Here is a 7185-nt window from a genome sequence, read left to right on the forward strand (position 1 = left end):
TATTTACTTAATGTTGTGAGAATATAATATATGGTGTATGTTGTCCAAATGTTAGTCTTCGCTCGGCTGCTTGATTTACCCATGGATTAAAGACTGGTGTATCTGTTTCGTGTTTATTTACTTAATGTTGCGAGAATAATCAAAAGTCCAATTAGAATGAAAACAAAATCATGAATTTCAATTTTTATTGAAGCTTTCTTGATCATGACTGAAGTTTGTAGTTTTATTTTCAGAAATTCTCATTAACATGCTATTTTCGAATGATTTTAAGCTGATCTACTCTTCATCCTGTATTAGGATGTCACTGCTACAAAAGGAAATGAATTTGAGGATTATTTCTTGTAACGTGAACTACTTATGGGAATATATGAGAAGGGATTCGAACGTCCTTCTCCAATCCAGGAGGAAAGTATACCAATTGCTTTAACAGGAAGTGATATTCTTGCAAGAGCTGAAAATGGAACTAGTAAAACATAGCTGCATTTTGCATCCCTGTGCTGGAAAAAATTGACCAAGACAACAATGTAACTCAAGGTGATGATCTGATATGTTAGTTATTCAAGCAATTTAAGCACCACTGCCTCAGCTGCACAATCTATTTATAATAGCTTGTCTAGTAGCTTAATAGGTGTCCTGGTTGTTCACTACAGCTGTTACACTTGTTCCTACTAGAGAGTTAGCCCTTCAAACATCACAAGTATGTAAAGAACTTGGCAAGCATTTAAAGGTCCAGGTCATGGTAACGACAGGAGGGACTAGTTTGAAGGATGATATAATGCGTTTGTACCAACCAGTACATTTGCTAGTCGAAACACCAGGAAGAATACTAGATCTTGCAAAAGGGGTATATGTGTTCTGAAGGACTGCTCCATGCTTGTTATGGACGAGGTACATGCAGCTTGATCTGAATTCTTCCACTTCTTCTATTCTACAAGTTCTTCCCTTTTGTGTGAATTTTTATCTAGTTTGACAAGCTAGGAGATATCTGGTTCCTTGAAAGAAAAATAAGAAACCATTTATCTTTATAATCAGGTTTCTTAAATCAAGAAACCTTGTACGAGAAATAGCTGGTTTCTTAGGAGAAAAATAAAAGAAAAACCATTATCATTATATATAAGAATAACTGTTCAATCAACGTTCAAACCACTGCTAAATCAATATGTACGGAGTATTCTTTATCTTTTTTCGAAAAATAAAAAAAATTATAGGATCAGTTGTCATTAGTATTTATGGTTAGTTGGTTTCACTTCCACCCTTCCATGAAATATTTTTTTTGATATGTTAAACATATTCAATTAACCCACTTCCTTCATCCATCTTGTTCCTTCACCCATCTTTTTCTTCCTCTCCTTCATATGCTTCATCTTCTCCAATTTCTACTATATATCAATAGATTTATTTATCTGATTTACAACGATGAGTTAACTTGTGAGAATGGAAACATGGATGGCGGTGAGTGGGTATGTATCTGATGCTCAATACCTATTTTATCTTCAGGCTGACAAACTTTTGTCCCCTGAATTCCAACCTTCTTTGGAGCAGTCGATTAGTTTTCTTCCTGGAAACAGGCAGATATTGATGTTTTCAGCTACTTCTCCTGTAACTGTCAAAGATTTCAAAGATAGATATTTGCAAAAGCCTTACGTCATCAACCTTATGGATGAACTTACTCTCGAAGGTATTACCCAGTTTTATGCTTTAGTTGAAGAAAGACAGAAGCTCCATTGCCTGAGCACACTTTTCTCAAAGGTTTGCAGTCATCTTATGTGTTGTATGTTTTCACCTTTTTTGCATGTATCTGATGGCTTTCTGACCTTGTTATGGGGTTGGTTTTCCAGCTGCAAATAAAGCAATCCATTATTTTTGCAATTCTGTGAATCGAGTGGAATTGTTAGCCAAGAAAATTACAGAGCTTGGTTATTCTTCCTTTTACATCCATGCGAAGATGATCCAGGACCATCGAAACAGAGTATTTCATGATTTCCGCAATGGTGCCTGCAGGAATTTTGTTTGCACAGGTAATAATATCATGTGATCCTTCTTTTATACGCAAGCTTGACATTTGGTGTACTTGTTGGATGACCTTGGGAGTTCCTCGTTTTGCATATCCTCTGCTCCACTGGCCATGTGTTGGTGGTTTTGATGAGATTCTATATTAATGATATACTGCTCTGTGTTATTTGTACGTCATGGTATTATTATTATTGTGGTGATTTTTGCTTGTAGGCTGTATCTGTAGGAGTGTAGGCCTTGGGTATTCTCTTTTATTTGGTTATAGGACTAGGGTGATGATTTATTATTTGCTTCTAATTATAGTGTTTAATTCTTGTAATCGTAGTTAGTATGCTAATATGAACCTTTAACAGAGATTTTAAAGGCCCCACTAAATATTTCTACATGGATTACTTAGAAGGAATTTCATAATCTACCTTTATGCACTAGAAAGACCATCAATTTCCAAGATATTCTTTCAAATAACTAGACTAAAAACTTGTACTGAGTGCGAAATGAGATTGTGCTTTTTGAACATGAAGAAATTAAATTGTTCAAATTTGCAGGGTATTCTGGGATCTCGAATGTGCTATGTTGGGATGTCATGGTGTGTTGAGCAGAACGGCCCGGTGTTCACCACAGCATTTAGCCCTTCCATACCGATTTTTGTTACTATAATGGATTTTGCCTGCAAAGTTCTATATAAGTATACTTGTAATGTATTGTCCTAAATAGAAGTGTCGCGCAGAAATGTTGAACTAAGCCAACATTCTGTATCTATCTAAACTAAAGAATTTTATTGTTGTTGTATGTGACAAATTAGCTTGCTTTTACAGACTCCTTTTCTTAATGTTTTCGTGTGGCTTATTTGACTGCAGGTTGCTGCAAATTATGTTGTAATGGTTGACAAATTTGGGTGCAGAAGCTCTGGTTATGCTGCTGCTACAGAATCCCCTACAGAAGCTCCAGCGGTGCTGCTGCAGAGGCTGCAGAGGCTCTTTGATTTTGTTTTTATTGACAATGGAATCGTTTTTTTTTGTCGTACCTTGTATGGATCATTTTGTCGATGAATAATGTGATTTTTTTTATTGAATGAACAATAGTATTTTGCTATTGAATAAAAGTATTTTTGGAAAGATTGTTTGGATATCATTTTAATTTTATCTATTTAGATTTGGTTTACATACATGAGCTAGGATGGTAATATCATATTTTAGGGACATGTGTGCTGCTATTTTATAATAATAAAAAAAAGGGGGAGAATATAGAACGGTTGTGTAAGGAAACCGCTTTTTATCTTAATATTAAACACGAAGTATATAGTACGCCTATGTACGGAAGATGTTTTGTATTTCAATATTTAACAGGAAGAATAGAGGACGGTTATGTACGGAAGACGCGCTTTATTATAGAGTATAGGAGACGGTTAAGTACATTAACCGTTCTATATTCCTTCTTTATTTTCTGATTTTAGGAAGGGAATAGAGGACGCTTGCCTCTTATCACTGTACTTTATAACTAGGTATATAAAACGCTTCTTTTATACGTTTTATAAACTTTATAGTGCGCTGAGTTGGAGAACGCCTCTAAGGCGTCCTATAAAGTGTATTTCAACAGTACTCTATGCCCTTTTTTGTAGTAGTGGCTAATAAGTTCTTAGACGTACCTATCAACCAAGAATAGTTTCTAGACTATTAGCAAAAGGCTTTTGCTTACCTAAGATGTTTTAGGATTAAGTCGACAAACTGTGCTTAGTTCTTCAATGACTTTAGGATCTTGGAATCATTTTATTCACACCTGCCGGAACACATAACTTGAATAAAATGCTTAATGAACATTGAATTATGCATGTATGCTAGAATTTAAGTTTATTAAGAGAAACTGTGAATAATTATTTATTTGTTTATTCTTTTCAATTGTAGTTTTAAATATGGAAAACAACAATTCATTCAACATTCGATCAGTTCTCGAAAAGGAGAAGTTGAACGGGAAAAACTTCCTTGACTGGCAAAGGAACTTGCAAATAGTTCTTATGCAGGAAGGAAATGAGTATGTCCTAGAAGAGGCGATGCCCGAAGCCACAGGCGACGGGGTCACTCAGGCAGCCCTCAATCGTTGGATTGATGCCAACAAGGATGTGAAATGTCTAATGCTCGCCACCATGAGTGCAGATCTGCAGAAAACGTTCATCAACTCAGATGCTTTCACAATCATCAGTGAGTTGAAGAACATGTTCCAAGATCTGGCTCGAGTCGAAAGATTCGAGACTAATAGGCAAATTCTTGAGACCAAGCTTAAGAAAGGCGAGCCCGTAAGTCCACATGTTCTCAAAATGATTGGACTCATTGAGAATATGAGTCGGCTGGATCAGCAATTTTCTCAGGAAATGGCTATAGACACCATCCTCCATTCTCTTCATAGTGGGTATGATCAGTTCTAACTGAACTACAGTATGAATAGTCTGGACAAAACGCTCACTGAGCTTCACGGTATGCTGAAGACCGCTGAAAAGACGCTCAAAAGTGATAAGCAGGATGTGCTTATGGTGCGTGGGGGCAAGTTCAAGAAATCTGGAAAGAAGAGGAATGCTAAGAAAGGTGGCAACAAGGCCAGCCCAACTAAGGAAACTGGTGCCAAATCTGTAAAGAGGAAGGTCAGTCAACCCACTTCTGAATCCGAATGCTTCTACTGCAAGAAGAAGGGGCATTGGAAGAGAGATTGCTTGAAGCTAAAGGAAGATCAGAAGAACGGTACAGTCGTTCCATCTTCAGGTATTTTCGTTATAGACTGTATACTTGCTAATTCAACTTTTTGGGTATTAGATACAGGTTGTGGCTCACACTTATGTTCCAATCCACAGGGACTAAGAAGAAGTAGAAAGTTAAGCAAGGGAGAAGTCGACCTACGAGTGGGAAATGGAGCACGGATTGCTGCATTAGCTGTAGGAACTTATTATTTGTCGTTGCCCTCCGGGCTAGTTTTGGAACTGGAAGAGTGTTTCCATGTTCCAAGTCTTACTAAAAACATCATTTCAGTTTCTTGCTTAGATGCTAAAGGATTTTCCTTTTTAATAAAAGACAATAGTTGTTCGTTTTATTTTAAAGAGATGTTTTATGGATCTGCTAGATTAGTCAATGGACTTTATTTATTAGATCACGACAAACAAGTATATAACATAAATACCAAAAAGGCCAAAAAGAATGATTCAGATCTCACCTATCTGTGGCATTGTCGATTAGGCCATATAAACTTGAAACGCTTAGAAAGACTTCAAAAGGAAGGAATTCTAGAACCATTTGACTTAGAGGATTATGGTAAATGCGAATCATGTTTACTTGGCAAAATGACAAAGCGACCTTTCTCTAAAGTTGGAGAAAGAGCAAATGAACTATTGGGTTTAATCCATACAGATGTATGTGGACCAATGAGTACAAATGCTAGAGGTGGTTTCAGCTACTTTATCACTTTCACTTATGACTTCAGTAGATATGGTTATGTCTACCTAATGAAGCATAAGTCTGAATCCTTTGACAAATTCAAGGAATTTCAGAGTGAAGTAGAGAATCAATTAGGCAAGAAGATTAAGGCACTGCGGTCTGATAGAGGCGGTGAATATCTGATCTATGAATTTGATGACCATCTGAAAGAATGTGGAATTCTATCAGAATTGACTCCTCCTGGAACACCACAATGGAACGGTGTGTCGGAATGGAGGAACAGAACCTTGCTAGACATGGTCAGGTCAATGATGGGTCAGGCCAAACTTCCATTAGAATTTTGGGGACATGCACTAAATACAACTGCACTCACTATAAACAGAGCTCCGTCTAAAGCTGTCGAAAAGACTCCATATGAGTTATGGTTTGGAAAACCTCCAAATGTGTCTTTTCTTAAGATTTGGGGATGTGAAGTATACGTCAAACGATTAATTTCAGACAAACTTCATCCAAAATCTGACAAATGTATCCTTGTGGGCTATCCAAAGGAAACAAAGGGGTATTACTTCTACAATACATCTGAGAACAAGGTGTTTGTTGCTCGAGATGGTGTCTTTTTGGAGAAAGATCACATTTCCAAAATGACAAGTGGGAGAAAAGTAGACCTCGAAGAAATTCGAGTCGAACAACAAACTCTAGAGAATGCTCAAGATGACATTCAGGATGAAACTCAGAGACCTTTAGAAGAATCTGGTGAGAATCATGGTCAATCTAGAAATGTTACCCCGCGTAGATCGCAAAGATATAGATCTCAACCGGAAAGATACTTAGGTATTTTGACGAACGAGAGCTACGACGTTCTATTACTTGAAAGTGATGAACCTGCGACTTACAAACAAGCTATGACGAGCCCTAGCTCCAAGCAATGGCAAGAAGCCATGCAATCTGAATTAGACTCCATGTCTAAAAACCAAGTATGGGATTTGGTCGATTTGCCAGATGGCTACCAAGCCATTGGAAGCAAATGGGTTTTCAAACTGAAAAAGGACAAGGATGGGAAACTTGAAGTTTTCAAAGCTAGATTGGTTGCAAAAGGTTACAGGCAAGTCCACGGTGTGGATTACGATGAAACCTTTTCACCAGTTGCAATGCTAAAGTCTATTCGGATAATGTTAGCAATTGCTGCATATTACGATTACGAAATATGGCAGATGGATGTCAAAACTGCTTTCTTAAACGACGTTTTAACAGAAACTGTGTTTATGACACAGCCTGAAGGTTTTGAGGATCCAAAGAATGCTAAAAAGGTATGCAAGCTAAAGAAGTCAATCTACGGATTGAAGCAGGCATCCAGGAGCTGGAATATACGTTTTGATGAAGCAGTAAGTGACTTTGGTTTCATCAAGAACGCAGACGAATCTTGTGTATACAAGAAGGTCAGTGGGAGCAAAATTGCTTTCCTAGTATTATATGTCGACGACATATTACTTATCGGAAATGACATTCCTATGTTGAACTCTGTCAAGATTTGGCTTGGGAAATGTTTTTCGTTGAAAGATCTAGGAGAAGCACAGTACATATTGGGCATCAAGATTTACAGAGATAGATCTAAAAGGATGATTGGACTTAGTCAAAGAACTTATATCAATAAGGTGCTTGATAGGTTCAAGATGGCAGACTCCAAGCGAGGCTACCTACCCATGTCTCATGGAATAACTCTAAGCAAGACTCAGCGCCCAAAAACACTTGATGAGCG

General features: G+C 37.4%; 1 pseudogene; it reads left to right on the forward strand.

Annotated features, from left to right (window-relative positions):
* The first annotated feature begins 204 nt into the window (after positions 1–204).
* Positions 205–3097, forward strand: LOC110780652 (DEAD-box ATP-dependent RNA helicase 8-like; annotated as a pseudogene).
* The last annotated feature ends 4088 nt before the right edge of the window (positions 3098–7185 follow it).

Source organism: Spinacia oleracea, chromosome 6 (genome assembly GCF_020520425.1).
Source record: "Spinacia oleracea cultivar Varoflay chromosome 6, BTI_SOV_V1, whole genome shotgun sequence".
Taxonomy (NCBI): Eukaryota; Viridiplantae; Streptophyta; class Magnoliopsida; order Caryophyllales; family Amaranthaceae; genus Spinacia; species Spinacia oleracea.